This window comes from Phyllobates terribilis, unplaced genomic scaffold (genome assembly GCF_046119375.1).
Source record: "Phyllobates terribilis strain yellow unplaced genomic scaffold, ASM4611937v1 Scaffold_4__5_contigs__length_816908805, whole genome shotgun sequence".
NCBI classification, from domain to species: Eukaryota; Metazoa; Chordata; class Amphibia; order Anura; family Dendrobatidae; genus Phyllobates; species Phyllobates terribilis.
In genome coordinates, this window is record NW_027362764.1 from 675,172,254 (window position 1) to 675,192,420 (window position 20,167).

The 20,167-nt window shown below is 49.0% G+C and overlaps 1 non-coding gene and 5 pseudogenes across 1 annotated transcript; all 6 read left to right on the forward strand.

Moving 5' to 3' along the window:
• The first annotated feature begins 13,090 nt into the window (after positions 1 to 13,090).
• On the forward strand, positions 13,091 to 13,210 carry LOC141269967 (5S ribosomal RNA; annotated as a pseudogene).
• Positions 13,211 to 14,133: 923 nt separating this feature from the next.
• LOC141269021 (5S ribosomal RNA) lies at positions 14,134 to 14,242 on the forward strand (annotated as a pseudogene).
• Positions 14,243 to 14,848: 606 nt separating this feature from the next.
• Positions 14,849 to 14,968, forward strand: LOC141269832 (5S ribosomal RNA; annotated as a pseudogene).
• Positions 14,969 to 15,899: 931 nt separating this feature from the next.
• Positions 15,900 to 16,018, forward strand: LOC141267760 (5S ribosomal RNA; annotated as a pseudogene).
• Positions 16,019 to 16,639: 621 nt separating this feature from the next.
• Positions 16,640 to 16,759, forward strand: LOC141269126 (5S ribosomal RNA; annotated as a pseudogene).
• A 933-nt stretch (positions 16,760 to 17,692) lies between these two features.
• Positions 17,693 to 17,811, forward strand: LOC141266337 (5S ribosomal RNA). The gene has a single exon (XR_012320377.1). It is a non-coding gene; the product is annotated as a 5S ribosomal RNA (ribosomal RNA).
• The last annotated feature ends 2,356 nt before the right edge of the window (positions 17,812 to 20,167 follow it).

Below are 20,167 nucleotides of genomic sequence, written 5' to 3' on the forward strand. Positions count from 1 at the left end.
TCATTCCCTAATCTGATACCAAATCTGGCAGTTTTTCCTAACCTATAATATCACAGCGTACAATAGCAATCAGTAATATCCATCTAATTATTATCAAAATATTAAAATAAATTATGTTTGGAATAATAAACAATAATAGATAATAATTCATTATCAATCAAGTTCTCCATATGATAGAACATTTTTATGTCATAGGTGTAATTACCTTTTCCAACCCATAGGTGTCAGTGTATTTTGAAAAAACAAGTTTTTATATCTTTATTAAACCAATAATATCAAAGAATGTATACTCCTGAACCAAAATGAATAAATATATGAATGTATGAATGAATGAATGAATGAATAAATGAATGAATGAAATGTTGTGTTTACTCAGAAAATGTAAACATTTTTTTCCTTAGCAATATATATTTAATGAAGCAATACTCTTGTATTAGACATTACTTTATTAAATATTAATGTGTTTTCTCAATTGAGATATTGAACTGAAATAAAATCAAATGAGAATTAAAAAATGAAAAAATAGAAAAATAAGAAGTATAAAGTAAGAATAAAATTTTAAAAATGAAAAATAAAATTAAGAGTAAAAATAAGAATAAAAATAAAAATAAGACCTTTAAATTTTAATGACAAATGCAGAGTAATTATATTCTCCATAAAAAATACCCTTATATCTCCATTATCTGGATGATTTCATATTTGTCATAACCTTGTACCACCAAAAAATATTAAATTTTGCAACTTTGCATGTAATACCCTTCTTAATTATACCATAGTACCTTATTATTATTTCTTCTTTATTAAAATGTGTGGAAAATAAGTATTGATCAAAAGTGATTATGTAATCAGGATCAAAGACACATTTTCCCCCTTAATACCAAAAATATTATTTTATAAAATTTATGTATATATCAGAACCAAATTAAAAATAATTATTCTTCTAGAAATATTGTGCATAAATTTCATATCGATGAGTAGCATAGATTTGACTAAAGAGAGGTGTGTACCTATTTAGGTAACCATTAAAAATAATATTATAGTTATTCAAGAATATTATCATGTGGAAAATTATTCTAAATATAAATTTGCTTTGTAAACCATTTTGATGTGTGGTTGCCCTTATCCACTATTAGTTAAATCAAGAAATAATAATTATTAAAGAAATATAGAAATATATATATGTAGATACAGTGCCTACAAGTAGTATTTAACCCCCTGCAGATTTAGCTGGTTTGATAAGATGCAAATAAGTTAGAGCCTTCAAACTGCAAACGAGAGTAGGTTTTATGAACATAAGCATAAATCTTACAAACCAAAAAGTTATGTTGCTCAGTTGAATTTTATTAAATTTTAAACATAAAAGTGTGTGTCAATTATTATTCAACCCCTATGTTTAATATTTTGTGGAATAACCCTTGTTTGCAATTACAGCTAATAATCGTCTTTTATAAGACCTGATCAGGCCGGCACAGGTCTGTGGAGTTATCTTGGCCCACTCCTCCATGCAGATCTTCTCCAAGTTATCTAGGTTCTTTGGGTGTCTCATGTGGACTTTATTCTTGAGCTCCTTCCACAAGTTTTCAATTGGGTTAAGGCCAAAATCTCCAGGTAGGCTGTGCTATCCATCTTCCCATGGATGAGGACCAGATGGCCAGGCCCCTTGGCAGAGAAACAGCCCCACAGCATGATGCTGCCACCACCATGCTTGACTGTAGGGATGGTATTCTTGGGGTCGTATGCAGTGCCATCCAGTCTCCAAACGTCACGTGTGTGGTTGGCACCAAAGATCTCGATCTTGGTCTCATCAGACCATAGAACCTTGAACCAGTCTGTCTCAGAGTCCTCCAAGTGATCATGAGCAAACTGTAGACGAGCCTTGACATGACGCTTTGAAAGTAAAGGTACCTTACGGGCTCGTCTGGAGCGGAGACCATTGCGGTGGAGTACGTTACTTATGGTATTGACTGAAACCAATGTCCCCACTGCCATGAGATCTTCCCGGAGCTCCTTCCTTGTTGTCCTTGGGTTAGCCTTTGTAACGGGTCTGGGAGGCGGAACCTCTGAGCTACTATACAAGGGGGCGGTCCTTGTAAGGGAGCGGGTGGCGACCAGGCAGGCAGTCACAGCAGGTGACCGGGACAGTCTCTAGAAGAACGGGCAGGAGGTCTCGGCAAGTGACCGGGGCAGTCTCTGGATGAACGGGCAGATGGTCACGGCAAGTGACCAGGGCAGTCTCTGGGTGAATGGGCAGATGGTCACGGCAAGTGACCGGGGCAGTCTCTGGGTGAACGGGCAGATGGTCACGGCAAGTGACCGGGGCAGTCTCTGGGTAAAGGGTTGGTACGACCTGTGGCGGCTGATGGTAGACGTGAGCTCCCAGGTGAGCAGGCGAGAGTCTCTGGATAAACGGGTGGTCACAGCATGTGACGGCGGAGCCTCCAGGAAGACCAACAGACAGGCGGCAGATGAGCGCTCCCAGGTGAGCGGGCAGAAGTCTCTGGACAGGCGGGTGGTCACAGCACGTGACGGCAGAGCCTCCAGGTAGGCTAGCAGACAGGCAGCAGATGAGCGCTCCCAGGTGAGCGGCCAGGAGTCACTGGACAGGCAGGTGGTCACAGCACGTGACGGCAGAGCCTCCAGGTAGGCTAGCAGGCAGGTAGCAGATGTGCGCTCCCAGTTGAGCGGGCAAGCTGGTCCATAGACAGACTGACAAGAGTTGGAAGGCAGACCGTCGGACCTCAGGCAAGCAGGCAGGTAGTTGATGTGCGCTCCCAGGTGAGCGGGCAAGCTGGTCCTTAGACAGCCTGACAGGAGTAGTAAGGCAGACCGTCGGACCTCAGGCTAGCAGGCAGGTAGCAGAATATCAGGCAGTAATAAGACAGCAAGCTGGCAGGAATCTGGCAGGTATCTGGCAGGTAACTGGCAACGGGACCTGAGGGCTGAAGCAGAGTAGTGAACAGTGCAACAACATTGCTCGGGCACCTCCATTTTGGAGGAGGTGCCATATATATGGTGAAGTCCTCCGGCCATTGGCCGGGGACTCCTTAGGACGGCGCGCGCGGCCCCTTTAAGAGGGAGAGCGCGCGCGCGCGCCCTAAGCACAGTGGCCGGGAAGGAGCGCGCGCTGCCAGCAGAGCGGGAGGAGGACGCCGGGCACGGAGCAGAGAGGTGAGGGGAACAGCGTCCCTGCCTAGCAGAGGGCAGGGACTCCGGCGCTACAGTACCCCCCCTTTAGGCCCCCCCTTTTTTAGGCCAGACAGAAATTTAGCAAGGATGAGCGGGGCATGGATGTTCTCCCGGGGCTCCCACGTTCTCTCCTCAGGACCAAACCACTTCCAATCTACTAGAAAAAAGGTCTTTCCTCTTACCCTTTTGGTGGCAAGAATGTTCTCTACCTCAAACTCGTCCTCAGCAGAAACCGGAGCAGGAGGCGTACCTGTAGACTTGGAAAAAGAGTTAAGTACCACAGGTTTGAGGAGAGATACATGGAAGGAGTTAGGGATCCGTAAGTTGGCCGGGAGTTTCAATTTATAGGCCACTGGGTTGATCTGACTGATGACCTCCAGAGGACCGATGAACCGAGGCCCTAACTTGTAAGAAGGTATCTTGAGTTGGACATATTTAGATGAGAGCCAGACTTTATCTCCAGGACGAAATTGTGGAGGATCCAGGCGTTTTTTGTCAGCGTGTCTTTTCATCTGTTCGGACGACTGAAGGAGTGCGGATCGGGTACTCTCCCAAATGGAGGAAAATTTGCTAACGAGAGATTCCGCAGCCGGGTTGTCCACAGAGGTGGAGACAGGAAAAGGAATCCGAGGATGCTGACCGAAGACTACAAAAAACGGGGATTTGGAGGAGGATTCGCTCTCGTGACTGTTATAAGAGAACTCGGCCCATGGTAGGAGATCCACCCAGTCTGAATGATGGGCATTAACGAAGTGCCGGAGGTAACTGGTCAGGTTCTGATTGATCCGCTCCACTTGACCATTGGACTGTGGGTGGTAAGCGGAAGAGAAGTCCAGGGTGACGTCTAGCAGTTTACAAGTGGCTCTCCAGAAGCGTGAGGTGAACTGTACCCCACGATCCGACACGATGTGGAGGGGCAGGCCATGAAGACGAAAGATGTGACGAATAAAGTCTTTAGCTAGCTCGGGTGCAGACGGGAGGCCTGGCAGGGGAACGAAATGAGCCATCTTGGAGAAGCGGTCAGCGACCACCCAAATGACCGTACAACCGGCAGAGACTGGGAGGTCAGTTATAAAGTCCATTGCTATATGCTGCCAGGGGGCAGCAGGTACAGAAAGCGGAAGGAGGCGACCGGCTGGCAGATGTCTCGGAACCTTGTTGCGGGCGCAGGACACACAGGCAGAAACAAAGTCTATTACGTCCTTGTGCAGGCTAGGCCACCAGTGGTGCCGGGTAATAAGCTGGAGGGTCTTTTTCTGACCGGCGTGGCCAGCCAGTTTAGACGAGTGACCCCAGTGAAGGATCTTCTCCCGATCAGGTACTGATACGAACGTCTTTCCGGGAGGGAGACGATTTAGACTCACGGGAGCCACCTGCATTACTCTGGCGGGATCGATGATGTGTTTCGGATCTTCCTCGAGATCAGACACCAGAAAGGATCGAGACAAGGCGTCCGCCTTGACGTTTTTGTCAGCCGGGCGAAAATGAAGAACAAAATCAAAGCGAGCAAAAAACAAGGACCACCGGGCTTGGCGCGGGTTAAGTCTCTGGGCATGCTGGAGGTAAGCCAAGTTCTTGTGGTCAGTGTAAATTATTACTGGGTGAAGAGCCCCCTCGAGCAGGTAACGCCACTCCTCCAATGCCAGTTTGATGGCCAATAACTCTCGGTCTCCTATGGAATAATTGTGCTCTGAGGAGGAGAAGAGTTTAGAGAAGAAGCCGCAAGTTACCATCCTCCCGGAAGATGATTTTTGAGTAAGTACCGCTCCGGCTCCAGAGGAGGAGGCGTCAACTTCCAGGAAGAACTGCTTGTTGCCATCCGGGCGATGCAGCACCGGGGCGGAAGAGAAGGCCTGTTTTAAGGAAAGAAAGGCCTCCTCTGCTTCGGGCGGCCACTCTTTGGGATTAGTACCCTTACGGGTGAGCGCGGAAATTGGGGCAGTCCGGGAAGAGAAGTGCGGTATGAAGAGGCGGTAGTAGTTGGCGAAGCCCAGGAACCGCTGAATGGCCTTCAACCCCTCCGGTCGAGGCCATTTCTCGATGGCAGACAGTTTCTCTGGATCCATTCGTAGGCCGGTCTGAGAAATAATGTAGCCCAAAAACGGAAGCGAGGTCTGCTCAAAGAGGCACTTCTCGTATTTAGCGAAGAGGTGATTCTGCCTGAGCAGGACCTGACGAACGTCCCTCCGGTGAGTCTGGAGATCCGGAGAGAAGACCAAGATGTCATCCAGGTACACCACTACGCAGGAGTAGAGAAGGTCCCGGAAGATGTCATTGACCAACTGTTGAAAGACGGCAGGAGCGTTACAGAGACCAAAGGGCATTACCAGATATTCATAGTGGCCGTCCCGGGTGTTGAATGCCGTCTTCCATTCATCCCCCTGACGGATACGAACCAGGTTGTACGCCCCACGGAGGTCCAGTTTGGTGAAGATTCTAGCCCCCCTCAGACGATCAAATAACTCCGGAATGAGCGGAAGGGGGTACTTATTCTTCACCGTGATCTGGTTAAGGCCTCTATAGTCTATACAGGGACGGAGAGAGCCGTCCTTCTTTTTGACGAAAAAGAAGCCTGCTCCCGCCGGGGAGGTAGATTTCCGGATGAATCCCCTGGCCAGATTCTCCTCAATATATTCGGACATCGACCGGGTCTCAGCAGCGGATAATGGATAAATACGCCCACAGGGAGGAGTAGTACCAGGTAACAGGTCGATAGGGCAGTCGTATGGTCTATGAGGGGGTGGTGTCTCTGCCTCCTTTTTATTAAAGACATCAGCATAAGACCAATAAGGAATCGGAAGTCCAGGTAGATTAGCTGGGGTAGGAGAAGGACGGACGGGATGGACGGGAACCAGACAGGTCTTATGGCAGTCCTGTCCCCAGCGAAGGACTTCTCCGGTCGGCCAGTCAACCACGGGTGCATGTCTCTGGAGCCAAGGTAGACCTAGCAAGAGGGCGTGAGAGAGTCCAGGCAGAACATGAAAGGAGATACTCTCAGAATGCAGTATTCCCACCTGCAGAGTAATGGATTCGGTGATGAGTTGGATGGGGCGTGGTAAGAGACCCCCATCCACGGCAGCAACAGACAAGGGTACAGCCAGAGGTTTGGTGGGGATGCGGAATTTCTCTACCAGGGACTGTGAAATAAGATTCCCGGCTGCTCCAGAGTCAAGTTGGGCTAGTTCGAAATAACGGTTCTCCCCGCAGACGATTGAGACTGACAGCAGCAGAGATGGAGAGGATTTATTCTTGTCTAGGTCGACCTCTCTGAGCGAACCTAGACACAGGCGTTTCCCGACCTCTCCGGGCAGGCACGGATCCGGTGCTCCTTACTGCCACAGTAGAAGCAGCTCCCCTCGGCACGGCGTAAGTCCTGACGGGTTTTGACCATCTTGGTCTGGTCGACCTGCATAGGCTCAGGAGAGTGTACCTGGGGAGAGACGGATTTCTGAAAAGTAGGAGCTAGACGTGGAAACCTCCTCTCACGGGTGACCTCTTTGGCACGCTCCTGGAACCGTAGGTCAATCCGGGTGGCAAGAGTTATTAGGTCATCGAGAGTGGTAGGAATGTCCCGACTGGCAAGTTCATCTTTAATACGGCCGGACAGACCCTCCCAGAAGACGGATACCAGAGCGTCGTTATCCCAGGCGAGCTCCGAGGCAAGGGTACGGAACCGTATGGCATATTGGCCCACGGTGAGACTTCCCTGACGGAGGCGTAGCAGTGATGATGCGGATGAGGTCTTCCGTCCGGGTTCGTCGAAGACTTTCCGGAAAGCCATGAGAAAGGCAGGCAAGTCGGACACCAGGGGTCTCCTCTCTCCCATAGAGGATTTACCCAGGCCAGGGCCTCCCCGGTGAGATGGGACATGATGAAGGCAATTTTGGCCCGGTCGGAGTTAAACTGGTGGGACAGGAGTTCAAAGTGCAGGGTGCACTGATTTATGAAGCCCCGAGCCTGGGCGGAGTCGCCTCCGAAGCGAGGAGGTGCAGAAAGCCGGGGTCCGGGGTAGGATACCATGGTATTAATGGACAGCGGAGCTGCCGGATTGCGAGTCATGGCACTGGCGGAGGTTGCTGGCGGAGCAGTCAGAGTGTCCAGGCGAGAATTGACATTCCGCAGGTGACCCAGGATGGACTCCTGTTGGGACCTCTGATGGGACAGTTCATGACACAGGACCGAGAGCGAGGGAGCTTGGGTGCCACCGGGTTCCATGGCCCGAGCAAACTGTAACGGGTCTGGGAGGCGGAACCTCTGAGCTACTATACAAGGGGGCGGTCCTTGTAAGGGAGCGGGTGGCGACCAGGCAGGCAGTTACAGCAGGTGACCGGGACAGTCTCTAGAAGAACGGGCAGGAGGTCACGGCAAGTGACCGGGGCAGTCTCTGGATGAACGGGCAGATGGTCACGGCAAGTGACCGGGGCAGTCTCTGGGTGAACGGGCAGATGGTCACGGCAAGTGACCGGGGCAGTCTCTGGGTGAACGGGCAGATGGTCACGGCAAGTGACCGGGGCAGTCTCTGGGTAAAGGGTTGGTACGACCTGTGGCGGCTGATGGTAGACGTGAGCTCCCAGGTGAGCAGGCGAGAGTCTCTGGATAAACGGGTGGTCACAGCATGTGACGGCGGAGCTTCCAGGAAGACCAACAGACAGGCGGCAGATGAGCGCTCCCAGGTGAACGGGCAGAAGTCTCTGGACAGGCGGGTGGTCACAGCACGTGACGGCAGAGCCTCCAGGTAGGCTAGCAGACAGGCAGCAGATGAGCGCTCCCAGGTGAGCGGGCAGGAGTCACTGGACAGGCAGGTGGTCACAGCACGTGACGGCAGAGCCTCCAGGTAGGCTAGCAGGCAGGTAGCAGATGTGCGCTCCCAGGTGAGCGGGCAAGCTGGTCCATAGACAGACTGACAAGAGTTGGAAGGCAGACGTCGGACCTCAGGCAAGCAGGCAGGTAGTTGATGTGCGCTCCCAGGTGAGCGGGCAAGCTGGTCCTTAGACAGCCTGACAGGAGTAGTAAGGCAGACCGTCGGAGCTCAGTCTAGCAGGCAGGTAGCAGAATATCAGGCAGGAATAAGACAGCAAGCTGGCAGGAATCTGGCAGGTATCTGGCAGGTAACTGGCAACGGGACCTGAGGGCTGAAGCAGAGTAGTGAACAGTGCAACAACATTGCTCGGGCACCTCCATTTTGGAGGAGGTGCCTTATATATGGTGAAGTCCTCCGGCCATTGGCCGGGGACTCCTTAGGACGGCGCGCGCGGCCCCTTTAAGAGGGAGGGAGAGCGCGCGCGCCCTAAGCACAGTGGCCGGGAAGGAGCGCGCGCTGCCAGCAGAGCAGTAGGAGGACGCCGGGCACGGAGCAGAGAGGTGAGGGGAACAGCGTCCCTGCCTAGCAGAGGGCAGGGACGCCGGCGCTACAGCCTTGACTCTTCGGACAAGCCTGGCCTCGGCACGGGAGGACACTTTCAAAGGCTGTCCAGGCCGTGGAAGGCTAACAGTCGTTCCATAAGCCTTCCACTTACGGATGATGCTCCCAACAGTGGAGACAGGTAGGCCCAACTCCTTGGAAAGGGTTTTGTACCCCTTGCCAGCCTTGTGACCCTCCACGATCTTGTCTCTGATGGCCTTGGAATGCTCTTTTGTCTTTCCCATGTTGACCATGTCTGAGTGCTGTTCACAAGTTTGGGGAGGTTCTTTAATAGTCAGAAAAGGCTGGCAAAAGAGATCTTTAATCCACACATGTGAAGCTCATTATTCTTGGAGCCTGAACTACTTCTTAATACTTTAGGTTGACCAAACAGAATTCTTGTGGTTTGAGGGGTTGAATAATAAAGGACACTCTGAATTAACTTTTAACGTTTTAAAAAAACAAAAAAAAAGTTGCTGCAGTGCATTTCCCACTTCCAGGCTGATCTACAGTACAAATGTCACAATGCCAAGTTAATTCAGCATGTGTCAACCACCTAAATCTGCAGGGGGTTGAATACTACTTGTAGGCACTGTAATACCTAATTATGTATTATAATTTCCTCAGATTTAAATATATTTTTGTACCTTCACATAAAGAAACATTTTTTTTTTCAAACATACAAACATACGAGGCCTCTGTCACATCAATCACACTTAGCAGCTGCTGATTTACTCATCTGTCACCTTCACTCTGACATTCACAGATCTGTTCAACTCAAACATTCCACATATGAAGTTTTAGATATATATATATATTTAACCCAAAATTGTTGTATCCCAATTTATTAACGCGCATTGCCATATCAATTGAATATCTTTATATTTCTTTGAATATTCCCCAAGTACATATTATATAATATGAGAGTAAGTCACTGGAATTTCAGACACTTGAAAAAACTCTTGTCTTAGATTCTTTCTTCACTGGCTGCCCGGTCTTAAGTTACATCAGTTGAAAATAGAATGAATGGGATCCTATACTATTAGCTCAAAGTTCAAAGGCCGCAGCTGTCACACGTCATGCTGTAAAGCTACTTTAATTTGCACGAACACTTCATGCACAGAAAATATTAGCAACACAAAAGAATTAATAAGTATTACATATATATTATAGTTCAACTAGATATATTGTTATTATTTTAAAATGTTATACACATAAAATCATGCAATTTTTTCACTTCCTGTGTGAATAAAGAAATAAATCCATTTTAGAGTTCTCTGATCAAATCCTGCTTTGGAATGAAAACTCTAAGGAAATATAAGAAAATAAAATTAAATATCAAATTCATACAGAAACAGAATTATTTAAATATCTTATACATATATTGGTTGGTTCTAATGTAATTCAAAATATTGCTACTTAAATTTATATATATGAAGTTCTAATTTATTAATTAATATATATATATATATATTATAAACGTATATAAATACAATTATACGCAATCTCTACTTAGAAAAGTGTACATATATATATATATATATGAACTATTAGAAACTATGTAACTACAATTTACTGTATGAGATTATAAATAAATATTGAGACATTGTATTACATTTTGATACAACATTATAATTACAGTTTTTCCTTAGCCACTCCCTAAACCAAATCTTCTGTCTCTCTCAAATATCTCCAGGAACGCCCTCTTTAGGAAAGACATTTTTCTATCCTTCAAAACCTCAGAGAACTGCCTGTTCTTCTGTCCACATTCCATGGTCTCACTGTGAGTTGGTCGTCTCACCTGTCTCTGTCCATCAGTTTCAGCCATTTTCCTTTTTAGAGAATCACAGTTCTGACTGAGAATTAACTCATTCTGTGGAGAGATGGATCTTTGCACTGGCTGATATGGCTTATAACATATATGAAATCTTCTGCGTATTTGATAGAGTTCACTATGGGGATGACTCAGTCTAGGAGAGTTTGATATTGGCTTTTGGTAAGATTTTACCTTTCCTGGTTTTATAAATTTAGTTTGATTTATTTTCTTTTCACGATTCTCATGTTTTCTAACAGAATCCAGCATCTGCGCACATTCAAATAATTAATTTTTTTGTGATGCCATAACTTGGGAAACTGAATTTAGGAATTTGAATTTTTGTACAAAAGTTGTTATCATATGTTGTACTTTTCCATTTTTGATGAGAGCTTTGTACAACCGTTCAAATATGGACATGAATGTATATGTACATTCCTTCCTACCAATCCTTAGTTTCTGCAGATCTTCTATGTTGGGAAAATCCTTTGTGACACAATAAATCAAATATCTTAATCTGTCCGAATCATTTTCCCATCCATTAGGAGAGTCATTTTCACACGGCATTAAATGTAAACGTCTGGACAATGTCACAGGAATCCATATTTAAAATAATTGATTCCTCTCCTCATTGGATAAATCAAACTTATCAGAGAATTTATCAAATGTCTCTGAATTTCTACAGGCATGGATTTTGACATCATATTTTGGCATGATTTGTATAATTTCAGCAAATTTTTCCTCATTTTAATTTGGAGTTGAGCCTGGGTAATTCCAGAATTCTCTGATATTTTTAGTGGCTCTTGTACGTCCGTTCCTCCTACGTCACTCAAGTCTCCTCCCACATCACCTAGTATGTCGGTTTCTCGTATGTCAGTCATGTCTCCTCCCATGTCAGGTTTCTGTATGTCCGTCTCTTGGTCAGACCCAAGGTCACCTTCAGTTATAGACACGTGTCTTACTTCTTGTTCATTTTCCACATTACAGTCAGAATCAGTATCACCGTCTGACACTTCTACACTATTTTCCTGCTTAGAAATCTCTAACACAAGACTATGAAAAAAATCTACCAAATGTAGAATATTTCTCAATTACTGTTTGTCTCTATTTACCAATTTAGAAGTTAACTGTAAATTCTGCAATTCACATTCTTTGTATAAACTGAGCCACAAAACTTCTATGTCATCTCCTACATTAACTTTGAAATTAATATTACTTTGTTTAGCAAAAGAAAAAATTATATCCATATTTTGCTTACCTTAAGATTCCTTGGCTTCTCTTTATCAGCACGTCCTGTCTTCAGTTCGTCTGATTCTTTTCCTGTGTGATTCTGTTCCTTGTTAGTACCTCTGCTTCCTGTCTTTCCTCAGTCTGTAGGTCCTTTCTGCTTCTCGTGAAAAACTAGTGAATTTACTGACAAGTGAACAACAGCTGTTCAGCTCGTCAGGACTCCCCCCTTGTTCACGGAAGAAATTCACTTACTTAATTTAAAAAGCAAAAAAACAGGACTGGCTGGCTCACCATTGTAAAATAATACTCTTCCTATATTATTTTTTTCTACTGAGGACTTCTCAAAGTATCAATATCACGATATTCTTATAAAAAAATGTATCTATTTATTCTTGGATTGTCCATTAAAAAGAATCAGATTGCAGCAGGTACATACAATAATTAGTTATAAAGTAATTGTCCATTTGTCCATAATTAGCTTAATTGTTGAGATTCACCCATCTTTCCTTGGATCCTGGCTGGTAAATCATGTCTTTGTCCAGCATGTGTCCAGGCCTACATGTCATCTGCTTCTCAGCATGAAGATTCTGTGTCTTGTGGGGTGGGCAGAGCAAGAGAGCCCCCCCATTCTGTACCATGGGCTTTTATAGCCAGTCGTATGGACACCTGTTCTACATATGGTAGTGAACCAAAAATACACACACAAATAGCGCATGTCAACTAGACACGATGGCTGAGGCATAGAACTCAGAAAAATGATTATCGATTAACATTCCAAATGAATTTCCATAACTAACCATTTAACAGAGACCGCCTGGGAATGCCAGGTGCTGTAGGCTTTTGCTTTTTCCTTCCTTCCACCAGCAGGGGGCACTCTCTTCTATGCCTTTTTTCCATTCCCTTTCACAAGTGCACACATTCATTCTCTTTTCTTTTTTTCATTTGCTTTCTCTCTTGCGCTATTTCATCTCTGCAAAATACAAGCATCCTTCTGATCACCGTGGGCCTCCAACATTGTTGCTTATTTACTTTTAATACTAGGCTCCTTTTCACCAGGACCAGCATCTCCCGGGTGGCTGGAGGCAACCACCGGTAACCCCAAGCAGAAGAACTTTGCAGGCAACACGACCCTCCCCCCTGAAGAGCAGCTCAAAGTCACTGGCAACCATCTCACCCTCTTCCTTCATTCACCCCTGGACGTCTCGCTCCGTCCCCAAGTTACGGGTCCTGCTTGCTCTTTCTGTCACATTACCGCGATGAAGGGTTTAGCCTGCAGGAGACCCTGCGCTGAGCCATTTTTGAAGACACCTGATGCGGCGGGTGAATCACTGCTAAACAAACCACACCTGTAGGGACGGCACAGCCTTTGCATGGACCCTTCGGAGCCCGCCCCGTCACGGCCAGATTGCTCGCCACCAAGCGATCCTGAGAAAGGCTGGCCGGGCGATGGATCGAGCAGCGTCTACTGGTCATACCACCTTGGATGAGCCTGACATCGTCTGATCTCGGAAGCAAAGCAGGGCTGGGCTCGAACAGTACTTGGATGGGATACCTCCTGGGAACACCGGGTGCTGTAGACCATTTTGATGACGTTTTGCCCTACTGCCCAGCTCGGCTAGCATGGAACGGCGCCTTGCCGGACACCGACCTTAAGTAACTTAGATGATGGAAGCCCAAAGGCCTCTGAGCCAGTTGGCAGTTAAGTACGCTACCCCGCCGCCTTCCTGCAGGCCTGACACCGAGCTCCTTGCCACGGCTAGGAGTGCTTATTGACTCCGCAGCTTGCCGTGTGGAAATGATGGCGTTAAAAGCACCCGGGGCCGTGAAGGGCCAGGCTTTCAGCAGGTGCCCAGGGAAGGATTTGGATGCCGGCCGCCTAGCGAGGGCTAGCCGAAGTAACATGTTTCTCTGCAAAGAAGCTTGTGTAACCAAGCCAGACAGCTGACAAAAAGCTAACCTCAGTGCAAGGAAGGTGCTGAAGGAATTGGGGAGGGTGGGGTGATTCCTGCTAGGGCCCTGAAATCATAAAACAGGCAGGAGAGTCTGACGCATGGTGACGGAGAGGTTGTAGGGGCAGATAGGGGGTGTTGTCACGTGCGAGCACGTGTGCATGCTGGTTTGTGTGTGAGAGTGCGCTTCCTAGGTGTGGCGCGCTGCAGACAGTCAAAGGGATTGTTCCCTTTCATTAAAAGTTAATCCCCGGCTGCAGGCTATTAGAAAGCAACTAACCGCGCTCTACTCACCCTACCCGGGTCTACCGGTGAGTCTAGCCTCTGCTACCGGCCTGTTGCATTGGCCGTGAAGCTGACGTTCCATCGACAGTGCTGCAGCCGATCAGTGAACTCAGCGGCTCTGAGTGGGGCGTTCTGTCTACAAAACCTTTTAAGGAAGTCAGCAAAAAAATTGAAGAGAAGGGAAAGCACAAAAGGACCTGGTCTTGCTGAGCACTGAAAAGGGCATCCGGCAGCCAGACTTCAAAGCAGCAAGTGAGAGGCTTGTCTCTGTCTACGGCCACACCATCCTGAACATGCCTGATCTCGGAAGCTAAGCAGGGTTGGGCCTGGTTAGTACTTGGATAGGAGACCGCCTGGGAATACCAGGTGCTGTAGGCTTTTGCTTTTTCCTTCTTTCCACCAGCAGGGGGCACTCTCTTCTATGCCTTTTTTCCATTCCCTTTCACAAGTGCACACATTCATTCTCTTTTCTTTTTTTCATTTGCTTTCTCTCTTGCGCTATTTCATCTCTGCAAAATACCAGCATCCTTCTGATCACCGTGGGCCTCCAGCATTGTTGTTTCTTTACTTTTAATACTAGGACCAGCGTCTCCCGCGTGGCTGGAGGCAACCACCGGTAACCCCAAGCAGAAGACCTTTGCAGGCAACACGACCCTCCCCCCTGAAGAGCAGCTCAAAGTCACTGGCAACCATCTCACCCTCTTCCTTCATTCACCCCTGGACGTCTCGCTCCGCCCCCAATTTACGGGTCCAGCTTGCTCTTTCTGTCACATTACCGCGATGAAGGGTTTAGCCTGCAGGAGACCCTGCGCCGAGACATTTTTGAAGACACCTGATGCGGCGGGTGAATCACTGCTAAACAAACCACACCTGTAGGGAAGGCACAGCCTTTGCATGGACCCTTCGGAGCCCACCCCGTCACGGCCAGATTGCTCGCCACCAAGCGATCCTGAGAAAGGCTGGCCGGGCGATGAATCGAGCAGCGTCTGCTGGCCATATCACCTTGGATACGCCCGATCTTGTCTGATCTTGAAAGCAAAGCAGGGCTGGGCTCAGACAGTACTTGGATGGGAGACCTCCTGGGAACACCGGGTGCTGTAGACCATTTTGATGACGCTTTGCCCTACTGCCCAGCTCGGCTAGCATGGAACGGCGCCTTGCCGGACACCGACCTTATGTAACTTAGATGATGGAAGCCCCAAGGCCTCTGAGCCAGTTGGCAACTAAATACGCTACCCTGCCGCCTTCACGCAGACCTGACACCGAGCTCCTTGCCACGGCTAGGAGTGCTTATTGACTCCGCAGCTCGCCGTGTGGAAATGATGGCGTTAAAAGCAACCAGGGCCGTGAAGGGGCCAGACTTTCAGCAGGTGCCCAGGGAAGGTTTTGGTTGCCGGCCGCCTAGCGAGGGCCAGCAGAAGTAACATGTTTCTCTGCAAAGAAGCTTGTGTAACCAAGCCAGACAGCTGACAAAGAGCTAACCTCAGTTCAAGGAAGGTGCGGAAGGAATTGGGGAGGGGGGGGGATTCCTGCTAGCGCCCTGAAATCATAAAACAGGCAGGAGAGTCTGACGCATGGTGACGGAGAGGTTGTAGGGGAAGATAGGGGGTGTTGTCACGTGCGAGCACGTGTGCATGCTGGCTTGTGTGTGAGAGTGCGCTTCCTAGGTGTGGCGCGCTGCAGACAGTCAAAGGGATAGTTCCCTTTCATTAAAAGTTAATACCCGGCTGCAGGCTATTAGAAAGCAAATAACAGCGCTCTACTCACCCTACCCGGGTCTACCGGTGAGTCTCGCCTCTGCTCCCGGCCTGTGGCATTGGCCGTGAAGCTGACGTTCCGTCGGCAGCGCTGCAGCCGATCAGTGAGCTCAGTGGCTCTGAGTGGGGCATTCTGTCTACAAGACCTTTTAAGGAAGCCAGCAAAAAAATTGAAGAGAAGGGAAAGCACAAAAGGACCTGGTCTTGCTGAACACTGGAAAGGGCATCCGGCAGCCAGACTTCAAAGTAGAAAAGCAGCAAGTGAGAGGCTTGTCTGTGCCTACGGCCACACCACCCTGAACATGCCCAATCTCGTCTGATCTTAAAAGCTATGCAGGGTTGGGCCTGGTTATTACTTGGATGGGAGACCACCTGGGAATACCAGGTGCTGTAGGCTTTTGCTTTTTCCTTCCTTCCACCAGCAGGGGGAACTCTCTTCTATGCCTTTTTTCCATTCCCTTTCACAAGTGCACACATTCATTCTCTTTTCTTTTTTTCATTTGCTTTCTCTCTTGCGCTATTTCATCTCTGCAAAATACCAGCATCCTTCTGATCACCGTGGGCCTCCAGCATTGTTGCTTCTTTACTTTTAATACTAGGCTAATTTTCACCAGGACCAGCGTTTCCCGCGTGTCTGGAGGCAACCACCGGTAACCCCAAGCAGAAGACCTTTGCAGGCAACACGACCCTCCCCCCTGAAGAGCAGCTCAACGTCACTGGCAACCATCTCACCCTCTTCCTTCATTCACCCCTGGAGGTCTCGCTCCGTCCCCAAGTTACGGGTCCAGCTTGCTCTTTCTGTCACATTACCGCGATGAAGGGTTTAGCCTGCAGGAGACCCTGCGCCGAGCCATTTTTGAAGACACCTGATGCGGCGCGTGAATCACTGCTAAACAAACCACACCTGTAGGGACGGCACAGCCTTTGCATGAACCCTTCGGAGCCCGCCCCGTCACGGCCAGATTGCCCGCCACCAAGCGATCCTGAGAAATGCTGGCCGGGCGATGGATCGAGCAGCGTCTACTGGCCATACCACCTTGGATACGCCCGATCCCATCTGATCTCGAAAGCAAAGCAGGGCTGGGCTCGGACAGTGCTTGGATGGCAGACCTCCTGGGAACACCGGGTGCTCTAGACCATTTTGATGACGTTTTGCCCTTCTTCCCAGCTCGGCTAGCATGGAACGGCGCCTTGCCGGACACCGACCTTAAGTAACTTAGATGATGGAAGCCCCAAGGACTCTGAGCCAGTTGGCAGCTAAGTACGCTACCCCGCCGCCTTCACGCACGCCTGACACCGAGCTCCTTGTCACGGCTAGGAGTGCTTATTGACTCCGCAGCTCGCCGTGTGGAAATGATGGCGTTAAAAGCACCCGGGGCCGTGAAGGGGCCAGGCTTTCAGCAGGTGCCCAGGGAAGGTTTTGGATGCCGGCCGCCTAGCGAGGGCCAGCAGAAGTAACATGTTTCTCTGCAAAGAAGCTTGTGTAACCAAGCCAGACGGCTGACAAAGAGCTAACCTCAGTGCAAGGAAGGTGCGGAAGGAATTGGGGAGGGGGGGGGTGATTCCTGCTAGGGCCCTGAAATCATAAAACAGGCAGGAGAGTCTGACGCATGGTGACGGATAGGTTGTAGAGGCAGATAGGGGGTGTTGTCACGTGCGAGCACGTGTGCATGCTGGCTTGTGTGTGAGAGTGCGCTTCCTAGGTGTGGCGCGCTGCAGACAGTCAAAGGGATTGTTCCCTTTCATTAAAAGTTAATCCCCGGCTGCAGGCTATTAGAAAGCAACTAACCACGCTCTACTCACCCTACCCGGGTCTACCGGTGAGTCTCGCCTCTGCTCCCGGCCTGTGGCATTGGCCGTGAAGCTGACGTTCCGTCGACAGCGCTGCAGCCAATCAGTGAGCTCAGCGGCTCTGAGTGGGGCGTTGTGTCTACAAGACCTTTTAAGGAAGCCAGCAAAAAAATTGAAGAGAAGGGAAAGCACAAAAGGACCTGGTCTTGCTGAGCACTGGAAGGGGCAGCCGGCAGCCCGACTTCAAAGTATAAAAGCAGCAAGTGAGAGGCTTGTCTCTGCCTACGGCCACACCACCCTGAACACGCCTGATCTTGTCTGATCTCAGAAGCTAAGCAGGGTTGGGCCTGGTTAGTACTTGGATGGGAGACTGCCTAGGAATACCAGGTGCTGTAGGCTTTTGCCTTTTCTTTCCTTCCACCAGTAGGGGTCACTCTCTTCTGTGCCTTTTTTCCATTCCCTTTCACAAGTGCACACATTCATTCTTTTTTCTTTTTTTCATTTGCTTTCTCTCTTGCGCTATTTCATCTCTGCAAAATACCAGCATCCTTCTGATTAGTGTTGAGCCACCCCCGTAGTGTTCGAGTTCGGTTCGGTTCGTCGAACACCTGTGTGTTCGCCGAACTGTTCGTCGAACTGTTCGTCGAACACCTTCGAACACCGTTAAAACCAATGGCAGGCAAACAAAAACACATAGAAACACATAGAAAACACCTTCAAAGGTGTCTAAAGCTGACAAACTGCTCAGAAGACATAACTAACACATGGAAAAGTGACAAGTACATATAGTCATGCGAAAATAAAAGAGGTGGAGGAGTAAAAGGAGGGGGAGACACAGATATAGGCATGTCATGCCCTTCTAAAATCCAAAAAGTGAGAAGCCGACACGGCCAGTCCGCTCCTGCCCGTGCCACCTCCATGTCGCCGGGTTTGTGCCAGAGCCGCGGTGAACCCTGACGGCCAGCCCCCCTCTCCCAATACTGGTGCCTGTCCGCTGGTGGGTCGAGCGAGCCCCCCTGTGGTGGAGGCAGCTCTAAGCTTTTTAATTTAAATTGTCTCTCTAATTTGAATGAATACACTTTAAATCCATTTATAAGGATCTATTGGAGGGCAAGTCTCATGCCAGCAGCTGCGGTAATTCCAGCTCCAGTAGCGTCCACTAAAGCTGCTGCAGTTAAAAAGCTTTTATAAGGATCGAGCTCGGCTGTCCACCGCAAGGCATCCTACTGCCAGTCCCAGCCCCTATGCCTTGGGGTGCCTCCTGATGCTCTTCACTAAGTATCCCATGGTCCCGAAGCATTTCCTTTGAAAAAATTAAGTGTCTAAACTACAGGTGGTGTAGCTTGCTTAACAGCTGGGATAATCCGCTGACTAGCAGACACTGCTACTAGGCACAAAGTATTTCCTGGGCTAGATGCAGTTAAAAATTTGTAATTAGATACTCTCGTTGGATGCTGAGAAAGCATTCCATAGAGTCTCCTGGCACGCCATATATGATTCTCTTAAAAAGCTTGGGGTAGGGGTCTAGGGGACCTTTTTATAGCCAAAATCACGGCCCTGTATCGCAATACGTCACCTAGGCTGAAGATAAATGGAACTGTAGCACCCTGAGGGCTCGGTTGCTACAGACGTATTGCACCTCACCCAGAGGTGTGATATCTCACTCTCAGGTAAGGATGGAGTGTGGATCAGGACCCGACACCTGCATGCATTACACCACATTGCCGTGGGGCAGGGCGACCAATATGCCCCTGAGATGGGCACGACAGTCCCTGTCCCTGGCTGGAGTGGGGGGAGGGAACACTGAGGAAGGGGAACCCTGTAGTGCCGGAGCAGGGAGGAAGCAGTTCCTGGGTGCATTGAGAAGGGAGTATAAAAGGTGGGCACCATCTTAGTTCAGTGCAGAGAAGTCTGAGCAGAAGTGGCAGGGAGCAGGGGCTCTGCATGAGCTCTGCTCCGGAGGCGGGCCTAGTAACAGAGGCCCAGGCCTGGAAGAGGGAGAAGGAAGGAAGAGGAGCGGAGAAGGCTCCAGGAACGAGGAATGAAGGGATCCCAGGGGTGCGGACGGGCGAGTCGCCACCGCACGCCCGAATCCACCTGCGTGGAGGGGTCAGGCCAAAGGGGGAGATCGGTCCCCGAACTAGTGGAGGCAGGAAACGACCCTCAGCTAGAAACCGGAGGCTCTGACATTTTATGTTGCGCAGCCCCTCGCTACACCCGCTAGGAAGGCACCACATAGGGTCAGGGAAACTGGCGCCAAGTTTATCAAGAGGAGGCCCGAGGCAGCCGGACAGAAGTGTTGGTAAGAAAGGCCAGACAAAGGACACACAAAGGGGGTCCTGTGAAGTGCTCCAAAGTTATCTGGGAGTTGTCTGAGCCCCTCACCTGGTGAGCACAGTACGACGTGGGCAGCCGTTACCTGCAGACGTGGTCTGGATAATAAGAACTGTGAGTAAAGGCCCTGGACTGCATCACTGACTCCGTGTCATTACTGTTGCTGCCCTGCACCATCACCCCCATCCTCCGCATACACTGCCCTGAGGCTATACTCCTCCCGTGGGGAGTTATGCTACGCTCTGCTGCACCCACAACACCAGCCACAGCGGTCTGCCCTGTAGCGGCGGTTCACTCTGACCGCAATCCACGAGTGGCGTAGTCGGACATTTAAACATCAAAACCACATAAATAGTTCCGCCACTGGTTTGACCGCCCTGAGCCACGGAACCGGGTCACCGCCACGAAGACTACAACCACC